Below are 12644 nucleotides of genomic sequence, written 5' to 3' on the forward strand. Positions count from 1 at the left end.
CAAAGTAACCTTTAGAGATCTGGTGAACACAATTAATTTACAGTGCTGGTTCCCCTTTGTCTTTAGGGCTAAACTCTGCCTTGTCCACAGACTGAGGCACTTTGAATAAACAGCACCAAAAGAGATGCCTTTAAGAGGTGATGGAGTTGCCTCTGACAGCAGGGGACTGGAGTTGATGATCTAGGAGTCCCTTCCACTCCTACAGCCTCTGCTCCTTAAGAGATGCCTCTTCCCTTGGGTAGGAAACTGATTTCATGGGTCTGGACTGGCATAGTCATCCACCTGTGAAGTGCAACTGCTTCTGGGGTGAATGCAGCAACTGTGCAAAAACACATAACAGGATAGGACAAGAAGCAGTTATATCAGCTGACATCAGAGGGTTTTAGTTGACTAATTGCATTGCTCCTATGCTGGAATTTGACTGGGACACTAACTGGAATATCCCATAGGGTGGGGGTGGGAGCTGTAGATGTGGTACATCTTGATTTTAAAAGGCTTTTGGCACAGTCCCACATGACCTTCTCATAAGCAAACTAGGGAAATGAGGTCTAGATGAAGTTACTATAAGGTGGGACCACAACTAGGTGAAAGATCATACCCAAAGAGTAGTTATCAATGGGAGGGTATGTCTAGTGGGGTCCAGCAGGGTCAATCCTGGGTTTGGTACTATTCAATATTTTCATTAATGACTTGGCTAATGGAGAAGAGAGTCTGCTTATAAAATTTGCAGATGACACCAAGCTGGGAGGGGTTGCAAACACTTTGGAGGACAGGATTAGAATTCACAATGATCTTGCCAAGTTAGAGAACTGCTCTGAAATCCACAAAATAAAATTCAATAAAGACAAGTGCAAAGTAAAACTCTCAGGAAGGAAAAATGAATAAATGCAGAACTACGAAATGGGGAATAACCGACTAGGCAGTAATGCTGCTAAAAAGGATCTGGGAGATCTAGTGGATCATAAATTGAGTATGAGTCAACGATGTGATGCAGTTACAAAAAAGTCTAATATTCTGGGGTGTATTAACAAGAGTGTCATATGTAAGACATGGGAGGTAATTGTCTCACTCTACTTGGTACTGGTGAGGCCTCAGCTGGAATACTTTGGGCACCACACTTTAGGAAAGATGTGGACAGATTGGAGAATGCAGAGGAGAGCAACAACAAAAAAAGATAAGATTTAGAAAACCTGACCTCTGAGGAAAGGTTAAAAAAACTGGACATGTTTAGTCTTGAGAAAAGAAGACTGGGGTCAGGGGGAAGAGCTGATAACTATCTTCAAATATGTTAAAGGCTGTTATGAAGAGGATGGTGATGAAGGTAGGACAAATAGCAATGAGCTTAATCCACAGCAAAACTGATTAGATTAGATATTAGGAAAAGTTTTCTAACTATAAGGGCAGTTAAATTCTGGAACAGGCTTCCAACGTAAGTTCTACAATCCCCATCATTGCAGGTTCTTAAGAACAAGTTAGACAAACACCCGTCAGAGATTATTTAGTTTAACGTGCCTCAGCCCAGGGGTCCCTACATTTCTATTATTCTAAGATATTCAAGCATAGGGTCCTGGCACTGAGCCTGCTCCACCTTGCTCTCAGATACGGGGCATTGTGTACCTTGTAAAGATAAATGCAATGCAAGTGTGCATGTACAATATACTGTGGTCAGTTGTACAAGGTTCATGACATTTCCCTGGGTATCAAACAGCAGGAGGATCAGGCTCGGAGCCTCTTTTCAAAGAGAATCAGACCCGATAGTCTGGAGAACCATGGCCTAAACAAAAGTGAAACCTTAAATATTCCTTTTCCCCCAGGAATTGTGCAACAGACGTGATGATTGGCTCACCTTTGTAGCAGAAACTTCACAAAATGAATCTTGCTTATATTCAGTGTAATTTGTTAAGTAGCTTGGTAAAGGGCTTGAAAGGGGACTTCGGAATATCACAAAAATGGAAGCCATCACACATCTCTGGGAAGGCAGCTCTGAACCACTGCATTTCAGTGAGGGACGGAGGGGAATTCAGAGGGGCTACTCAAAAGATCCTTTGCACTGCCAGTGTGGTGGAAAGCAGCCTCAGTGGAAATGAGAATCAGACCCCCATGAGTCTTGTCAGTAAGTTTCAGTGTGAGATGTGGTTCATTGTGACAAAGGCCAAAAATCTGGACACTTCAGCACACCAGAGTCAGGCTAATGGCACACACAAGAGCCTGACTCTCCTTGCATTTACACAGAACTCCCTGCAATAGACATTTGTGAAAAACTGGTGCAAATGAGAGGAGAATCGGGCCCTGAAATGATTGATGACTAGTAAAGGTCTAGAGAGCCAAGGATGTGTCTTACAGGTCACTACAGCCTGAGAGCCGCTGGCATATATTAGTATCATAAGATCTGCCTGGATCCCATCACTGCAAGGCCCCAGGCTTGTCATGCTGAAGGAAGCAGAGATACACAGTCCATTCCCTTGCTAGCCGGAAAGGAGAGTGATCTACTCCTTTAAATGATAGAATATTTCTCCTGCTCACCCACCTCTTTTAGGTCAGGATTATGCTAGAACCTTTTGCCAGTATAGTAATGTCGAGGGGCTGTGGGGGGGGGGGGGGGAGCCGGGGTGTGGGTGTGTGCAACATTTATGCCAGTATAACTATGTCTACACTAGAGCTCTGATAAGATAAAAAAGTGCATTTGCTGGTACAGCTTAATTTTGCTCAGGGACCTGCTATAAGCAGTACTGGCAAAAGCACGTTGCCAATATAAGCTGCGCCTCTGCTAGGAAGCTTTGTTGCTACAGCTATACTGCCAAAGCCTTTCTAATGCACACAGGGTCTTAGTTTCCACCGTGCAGCCGCTATTGCAGCAACTTTAATGAAGTACTGCTCTCTCGGGCGCCAGCTGATATGAGTCAGACCTGTTAGAGGCCAAAGTCATACAGGTGTGGCAGAGCAGGATTGCTGCCTAGTGGTTAGAAAAGGGAATTTGTTCTAACTATGAAACATTTAGCAAATTACACAAAGCAGCTTAAGTGAAGTAGGTGCCCAAGTCCTACTGAAATTCAATGGGAGTTGAGCACCTAACTCCCTGGGGCATCTTTGAAAATCCAAGCCCGCAGATTACACCACAGACTTCTGCCAACATGGCTCTGTTGGTCAGGGGTGTGAAGAGGTGCAATCCGTGACGGACACTGTTGTACCAACAGGGGCCCCTGGTACAGACACCGTTATACTGGCAAAACTGCACTTGTACCTGTACAGCTTGTTTCACTCGTGGGATGATTTTCCTGCACCGTTTTGACAATACAGCTAGGAGCGCTTTGCTGGTATGGTTTCTATACTGGTGAAGTGCTCCTAGTGTAGGAACCCCTTTGCCTCAGTTTTCCCTCACTGTAGCCTAGAGAAAATATCCAGCCCTGGAGGAGAGGTACTGTTGCCAGTACCAAGTGGGATTTAGAGTCAGTCACTATAGTAAGCCTGGCTCAAAGCACTGCCTTAAAAAAGTTCTCCAGTTCCCTTGCTATTGAAGAAAACACAGAGATGGTTCTAGGCAGCAGCAACAAAAGCAGCTGGTATTGTATTAATATTTCTGAGCTGGAGCAGGGTGGAGAGGGGGAGGAGAAAAGGAGTCACTGCCCTTGGGTGTGAATGCACTTTCTTTTTTAGGCCTTGGGCCAGGCCCAGTAGATAAAAGGCCTGTGCTCTCCCTGTGGCAATGAGAGTCGTAGAGAAGAGAAGTAATCAACCTCTCCCCCTGAGCAACTTGCTTGTTCTGCAGTCTGTGTTTTGTACATTTGTCCTAATCTTTCCTCTCAAAACTCTCTGTAACTATAACTCCTAAAGCATTCTGCAAGCAGAGATAGTTTGCCTGAATTTATGGGGTTAAGCAAGCTTTGCTCAACCAACACTTAACTCTTATATGGAGATATACCTGTCTCATAGAGCTGGAAGAGACCCCGCAAGGTCATCGAGTCCAGCCCCCTGCCTTCACTAGCAGGACCAAGTACTGATTTCACCTCAGATTCCTAAGTGGTCCCCTCAAGGATTGAACTCATAACCCTGGTTTTAGAGCTATCCCTCCCCCTAACTGTATGAGTACATCATAAGGGGGAGGGATAGCTCAGTGGTTTGAGCATTGGCCTGCTAAACCCAGGGTTGTGAGTTCAATCCTTGAGGTGGCCACTTAGCGATCTGGGGCAAAATCAGTACTTGGTCCTTCCAGTGAAGGCAGGGGGCTGGACTCAACGACCTTGCGGGGTCTCTTCCAGCTCTATGAGACAGGTATATCTCCATATAAGAGTTAAGTGTTGGTTGAGCAAAGCTTGCTTAACCCCATAAATTCAGGCAAACTATCTCTGCTTGCAGAATGCTTTAGGAGTTATAGTTACAGAGAGTTTTGAGAGGAAAGATTAGGGTCCCTTCCAGTTCTATGAGATAGGTATATCTCAATATTATAGTATATATAAGCCATTTGCAATAAGTGGTGTCCAGATGAGCTATCAATACTAGAATATTTTTATTACAATGGGTCATTATGGACTGCAGTTTACACTTGCCATTGTACCATGTTATGGAGCAGAAGAATAGTCTCTTATCTCTGAAATATGATCTATTTGTGTCTTAATACTTCAAAGTATTTCTAAAAGCATCCACGCACCCCTCTGAAGTGGGCCTGTCAAGCAAAGTCTGGGCCTTCCCACTCCTTGCCGACATTTACTCTAACCCCTCTAGCACTTCTCCCCTCACGCAATGTACCAGAAACCAGCCACCAGGCTGCAGCAGGCTTTGCTCAGTGCTTCCTTTCTTTACACCACTTCTCTGCAGCAATAGCTTTTTGGCTGTCCCAGTGAGACATGAGAACTCTGCCTTTTGATTTAGTGAATTCAGTCCCCATTCAGTCTCTGCCAAAAGCCTTCCCCGCAATTGGGGTTTTGAGTGGAGAGGTGGATTAAAGGAAAACCACATCCGATTTCCCTCTGTCCTGCCATCAGCCCCTGTTCTAGAGATGAACTACACAGCTTCAAAAAGAACAGGAGTACTTGTGGCACCTTAGAGACTAACAAATTTATTAGAGCATAAGCTTTCGTGGACTACAGCCCTCTAATAAATTTGTTAGTCTCTAAGGTGCCACAAGTACTCCTGTTCTTTTTGCGGATACAGACTAACACGGCTGCTACTCTGATACACAGCTTCAGCTCATCTCAAATTTCAAGTGGAGCAAGGGGTGGGAAAGGGGATTCTCCTCAAATGTTCCTAATTATAATGTCCAGGGCTGGCCCTCATGGTCTTCTCATGATCATAGGGTCAAGTATTGCAGTTGATCAGGCAAATATTCCCATCAGACTCTGACCGTGGATGTTTTAACTTCTTTTCTGCTTACATACACACTTCCTTGCCTGCTTTAGTTTCCTCTCCTAAGTCTCCCTGTCATAGTCACATGTCAGTTTTACACATGTGCCAGCCCTGGAATATCTCGCACATTTGGCAGCCCCGTCACACATTCCCACAGCCAACTGGAATCTCACGCGCCCGACTGGGCTGAGGGACAGCTGCAGGCATCTGCTGAGCAAGCAAGGTACCGACCCAGGGCCAGGAACGAGCAACTGGGAGGAGGAGGCGGCAGCAGATGGAGAAGGTGGCTGGGGCACAGCCAAAGAGGAGGGGCCCAATACACTTGCCCTGGTTCCCTTCCCTTGCAGCCAGCTGCATCAGGCTTCCCCCAACCCCCTGAACTCCAGGGGTCCAACTGTACCTCTGTACATCTACCCACCAGTAGCAGCCCCAACATTTCCTGCCCCCACAAGAGAATCCTGCTCTGCAGCAACCCAGTACCCACCCCCCCCTACAGCAGCCCCTTAACCCACAGTAGCACCAGCCCCCACCTACTCTCCAGTAACGTCCCAGCCCCAGTAGCCACCCATCTAGCTATCCACTCAGATTCCCTCAAGTACTTATCCATCTACCCATCCCAGCCAGCGTTGCCAAGTTTTGTGCAGCTCCTTCAACACTGCTCAGGGCAGTGTGTGTTGATGATAAGCTTACATTTGTGATTATATGCAAATGTTGTTAATGATGCAAATTCATTCATTCAGTACTTTGCATGAGATGTCACATGGAGCGGAACAAATCTCGGTAGCTATGATACGCCAGGCCACGTTCTCAGCCAGCCTCTAATTCTATGCACATAGCTGATAGTGTCTGCAGAAGGGAGCAACATCTACTTTTAAGCAGAGAAGTGTTATTCCCTAGCTTTAAGAACATAAGACCATAAGTACACCCATAAATTCAATCCATGGTACCCCCACACTTTCAATACTGCATGCTGTTCTGGCCACCCCATCTCAAAAAAAGATATATAAAATTGGAAAAAGTACAGAGAAGGGCAACAAAAATGATTAGGGATATGGAACAGCTTCCATATGAGGAGAGTTTAAAAAGACTGGGGCTGTTAATCTTAGCAAAGAGGTGACTGAGAGGAGATATGACAGAGGTCTGTAAAATCCTGAATGGTGTGGAGAATGTGAATAAGGAAGCATTATTTACTCCTCCTCATAACACATGAGCCAGGAACCACCCAATGAAATAAATAGGCAACAGGTTTAAAACACACATAAGGAAGTACTTCTTCACACAACTCATTGCCAGGGGATGTTGTGAAGACCAAAAGTATTATTGAGTTCAAAAAGGACTAGAAAAGTTCATGGAGGATAGGTCCATCAATCGCTATTAGCCAAAATGGTCAGGGATGCAACCCCATGCTCTGGGTGTCCCTATATCTCTGACTGCCGGAAGCTGGGACTGTACGACGAGGTGGATCACTCGATAAATTGCCCTGTTCTGTTCACTCCCTTTGAAGCATCTGGCACTGGCCACTGTCAGAAGACAGGATACAGGGCTAGATGGACCATTGGTCTGACCCAGTATGGCCATTCTTATGTTCAGGTGTTAGCTCAAGCTAAGCTAGTGTGGGTACATCTATGTAAGCTGGGAATCACACCTCCAAGATGAAATGCAGATGTAGCTTCACACTGGGGTGTAATTCCAGTGACTTAATTCGAGTTGCTCCTGATCTGCACCTATAGGAGAGCACTATCTTCTCTGTGGAAACAGTAGTACACTATGTAGCTGCAGAAAACTCCCCCTCACCCTTGCTCTGCAGGGACACTGAAAATTTGCCAAGCACACTGCATCTTGATGGACAATCAGATTTCATCTGGAGGTAGCAAGAGAATTTTGGTGCAAAACTGAAATACTCCGCTGGCACATTCATACTGTAAATGGATTGCTGCCAGCACTCCTCCCTGCTGTGGAGAAACTTACAACGGCATCACATTCTCTATGTTACTTGCATGTGTCACTAGGCAAAGATGTAGTAGGGGACAGTAAGCTCCGATAGTGTGAGCTCACTGTCTCCCTATCCAGGAAACAGCATGCAGGGTACAAGACTCCGCATGCTGGCTTCAGCTGTTCAAATCTCTAACACAGGCCACAAGGTCAGATTTACACAAGCAGGAAGCTAAAAGTTACGGACAAAACTAAAGGAATAAGAGGCTTAAGAGTGAATAAAATATGTAAATGAAGTGACTGGGATAGCAGGAACAACCCTCGCGCCACAAGATTTCAGAAATTAGCATGACCCTGGCAGGGGATGCTGCAGCAAAGAACACTGCAGCTCATCTCCTCAACAACACAGGCATATTATATATATCCTCCACTCTGCACTGGCTTCCCATAGAATGTCAAATCAACTTCAATATCTCAGTCCTTATCTTCAAGGTGCCCTGGACCCAGGATATCTAAGAGACCATCTAAAGCTTTGGGATGGAGACCATGGTTGACAACTTCGCTCCTCTAGCACAATGGAATTTTCTGCAAATGAGGGTAGAGCTCCTCTGTGCAGGAGACAGAGCTTTCCCCGGGAAGGGTCTGAGACTGTGGAATGACCTCTCCCAGGAACGGAGGATCATCACAAACCTCGCCACCTTCCACTCCAAGTGCAAGGCACATTTCTTTTACCTTGCCTTCTCTAAAAAACATAGCAACATGAATATTTTAAAAAGACAAACAACCCACCCTACCAAAACAAGATACTCCATTCCATACAGAGCGAGAACTCTCCTTGCAGATAGGATGAGAGAACAAACACCATTTGATGGATGCTAGTCACATTGCTCAATGCACTGTTGGAAGATGGTCAGATACTATGGTGATGAACGTGATACAAGAACCTATCTAGAACAGAACAGAATGTGAAGAGAACTAAATCTCTAGGAAACTGAGGCTCCATCTAGTGTAAAATTTGCAATAACTGGATCAATAGATAGTATGTAGCACTCAGAAGAGAGAGAGGTTTGCAAGGAACATTTAGGCACAGAAACACCCTCCAAGAACTAACAGGGTTTTATTACAGACCTTGCAGCCATTTCTCTTTACTGACCAGCTTCACTCTTGCCAAGAAGATATGAGCACTATCATTGCCAGGAGGTGTGGGAGATGGATTAACCGTGTGCTATGGATGGAAACTGATTCCATCTCCAAAATAGCAGTAAGATGGACACCTGAAGGCAAGCAAAAACAAGGCTGCCCAAAAGCAACATGGTGCAGAGCTGTGGAACTTGAGCTGAAAAACCGGGGGCACAGCTGGGGAACCATTGAAAGACTTGCCAGAAACAGACAGGAGTGGACGAGCTTCGTCACTGCCCTAAATGCCAGAGGTATAATGGGTACCAACTAACTAACTTCACACTTGCCTTGCCTTGCCTTTCCAGAGAATGATTGGCTGATTTGGGTATTGTTCTGTCCTCAGTCCACCTTGATCTCTTCAGTTCTGGTACCTCTGGCTGTATCACCTAGTGGAGGGTAAGTTATTGTAAAAAGCCTGGTCACCTGGGACCTGATCTCATATTGCTAGTCTATTTCCTTTTTATAAATGGGACCTGAACCAAGCCCCTGGAGCCAAACCCCTCTGAGCTTTGGAACACAGAATCCATCTCTACTTTTCTCCAGCATCTCTGCTGATACTGACACACCTGTCACCTGGTCTCTTTCCCTTCTCCCCATAGGAAAGAATGGAGCTGCAGTCCCACTAGATGACAATGAATTGGTCACATTTTGTATTATGCCGACAGAGTTACTTTGACCCCCGCAAACAGAATGTTCTTTAGAATTCAGTGTAGGGTGCTACTATAGTTACCACACCTGCACATCCAGGAACACTAGTCCTAGAAATATGATCTCAGTCTCCCACAGATCTATTATTGCTAATTGATGCGTCAAGAACGAAGCTGTGATCTCAGATGAAAGTCACGATTTTAGCTAAAAATGGCAGCCTACATTTAACAGTATTGCCAATCCCAAATGTTCAAAAATCATGAGACTGGCTTGGAAATACATTTTGGGGTCTTTTTATGTGCCTTTTGAGTTTTTTTTTTTTTTAAACTTTAGGGTACACTCAGGTCATATTTTCAAACTTTTCTCTGCAGACAGAAGGACTAGAAACACACTTGTTTTAAAAATGAAAGCTGAGATTCTCACATATTCACATGAATCCAGGAGCTGGTGCTTTAAGTAAGAACACCAAATATTTATTGTGAGATTCACTATAAAAAAAATGGCAAGAGTTAACTGTGCAGATTACTCAGATTGTCAACTCTTTGGCACAGAGGCTGGAGTTGTTCCGTGTTTGTGCAGTATCAAGCACAGTGGTACTAGGTACTACCATAATACAAATAATAAATAACTTACTCCGTTGCTCTGTGCCAAAGTTTTGCTAACTATAAGGTAGGGATATAATATTCACCTTTAAGTGCTTTGAGACCTTGAGATGAAAGGTCATAGGTGCAAAGACGGCTCATTAAAATAAGAGAGTCTGTGTAGAAAGGCTAGGAGTCTAGCAACAGTATGTGTGTTGCCATATGGAAAAATCTAAGTTCGGAAGAAAGCAGAAGGTAAATGGCTAACAGGAAAGAATGCTCCACCCAAGAGGTAGTTATCTGCACTTCAGAGAGGAGTGAAAAGTCCACTGTATATCCTACCTCAAAAAACAGTTATGACAGCTTTTATTAGTATGTCCATGAAACACCTTGATATCAAATGAAAGGCACTATCAAAGTATAGCGTAGTCCCTTCCAAAACCTTAATAGTAATAATCAATAATAATACTGGAGGGTAGCTGATGTAATACCAATTTAAAAAAAAATTCCCAGAGGAGCTCCTGGCAATTACAGGCCGGTAAGCCTAACTTCATTACCAATCACATTGACTGGAACTATAGTAAAGAACAGAATTATCAGACACATAGATTGTCTGCACTTTCAGAAAGCCTTTGACAAGGTCTCTTAAGCAAAGTAAGCTGTCATGGGAGAAGACAAAAGTTCTTCTCACGGATCAGTAACTGATTAAAAGACAAGAAACAAAGGATAGGAATAAATAGTCAGTTTTCAGAATGGAGAAAGATAAATAGCTGGGTCCCCCAGGGATCTGTTCTGGGATCTGTGCTGTTCAACATATTCATAAATGATCAGGAAAAAGGAGTAAACAGTGAGGTGGCAAAATTTACAGATAATACAAAATTACTCAAGATAGGTAAGCCCAAAGAAGACTGCGAAGAGTTACAAAGGGATCTCACAAAACTTTGTGACTGGGCAACAAAATGGCAGATGAAATTCAATGTTGATAAATGCAAAGCAATACACACTGGAAAACAATCCCAACTATACATATGTAAACCTTCTGCCAGGTGAAGCCAGTAGCAGGGCTGGGTTCAGTATCTAGGGGTTTCTTTTCAACAATACCACACAAAACCTGCTCGAGCCCCCACCCAGTGACCGGGGACAATTACATACCATCCCTGGGCACCTCTAAGAGGCAATACTTCCCCTCTCACAAGCACAGAGTCTGAGGCCTGGTCTACACTAGGAGTTTATCTCAAGTTTAGCAGCGTTAAACCAAATTAACCCTGCACCCATCCATACAACGAAGCCCTTTACTTCAATATAAAGGGCTCTTAATATCGATATCTGTACTCCTCCCCGATGAGGGGAGTAGCATTGAAATCGGTATTGCCATTTCGGATTAGGATTAGTGTGGCCGCAATTCGACGGTATTGGCCTCCGGGAGCTATCCCACAGTGCACCATTGTGACCTCTCTGGACAGCAATCTGAACTTGGATGTACTGGCCAGGTAGACAGGAAAAGCCCCGCGAACTTTTGAATTACATTTCCTGTTTACTCAGCGTGCAGAGCACAGGTGACCATGCAGAGCTCATCAGCACAGGTAACCATGCAGTCCGAGAATTGAAAAAGAGCACCAGCATGGACCGTACGGGAGGTACTGGTTCTGATCGCTATATGGGGAGAGGATTCAGTGCTAGCAGAACTACGTTCCAAAAGACGAAATGCCAAAACATTTGAAAAAATCTCCAAGGGCATGATGGAGAGAGGCCACAATAGGGACTCACAGCAGTGCCGCGTGAAAGTTAAGGAGCTCAGACAAGCCTATCAAAAAACAAAGGAGGCAAACGGTTGCTCCGAGTCAGAGCCGCAGACATGCCGCTTCTACGCTGAGCTGCATGCAATTCTAGGGGGGGCCGCCACCACTACCCCACCTCTGACCATGGATTCCGAGGCGGGGGTAATCTCAGCCATGCCTGAGGATTCTGCGGATGGGGAAGAGGAGGATGACGACGAGCTTGCAGAGAGCACACAGCACTCCATTCTCCCCAACAGCCAGGATCTTTTTCTCAGCCTGACTGAAGCACCATCCCAACCCCCAGACAATGAGGCCATGGAAGGGACCTCCGGTGAGTGTACCTTTGTAAATATAAAACATGGTTTAAAAGCAAGCGTTTAATGATTACTTTGCCCTGAGGACTTGGGATGCATTCGCGGCCAGTACAGCTACTGGAAAAGTCTGTTAACGTGTCTGGGGATGGATCGGAAATCCTCCAGGGACATCTCCATGAAGTTCTCCTGGAGGTACTCCAAAAGCCTTTGCAGAAGGTTTCTGGGCAGTGCAGCCTTATTCCGTCCTCCATGGTAGGACACTTGACCATGCCATGCTAGTAGCAAGTAATCTGGTATCATTGCATGACAAAGCCTGGCAGCGTATGGTCCTGCTGTTTGCTGGCATTCAAGCAACATCCGTTCTTTATCTCGCTGTGTTATCCTCAAGAGAGTGATATCGTTCATGGTAACCTGGTTGAAATACGGGAATTTAATTAAGGGGACAGAGGTGGCCGTTCCTACTGGGCTGTTTGCCTATGGCTGAAAAGAAATCCTTCCTTGCAGATAGCCAAGCGGGGGGGGGGGGGGGGGGGAAATTTTCCCCAAAAACAGCAAGGGGGGGGGGGGGGGGGGAAGGGGGACACGCCAGAAAAGGGNGGCCCTCAGCTTTTCGCGTTTGGCTAGCAGGGATCTTCCCTGATACCAGCCATGCGGTGAGGGGAGGGATAAAGCGATCATCCCAGATAATTGGATGGGGGGGGTTAGTTTGGTTTCTGCTGCTGCATGTTAACAGGAAAACCGCAGCACTCAATGGGCTTTGCTTGGTATGTAGGAAAGGAGGGCACTGCTTGTAGGAAAGCTGCAGAAGCCGAAAGACAATGACTTACCATGGCCGCATGCAAGCCGAATTCTGTTGCCTGGACCTGCGTCTA

The sequence above is a fragment of the Trachemys scripta genome, chromosome 4 (genome assembly GCF_013100865.1).
Source record: "Trachemys scripta elegans isolate TJP31775 chromosome 4, CAS_Tse_1.0, whole genome shotgun sequence".
NCBI classification, from domain to species: domain Eukaryota; kingdom Metazoa; phylum Chordata; order Testudines; family Emydidae; genus Trachemys; species Trachemys scripta.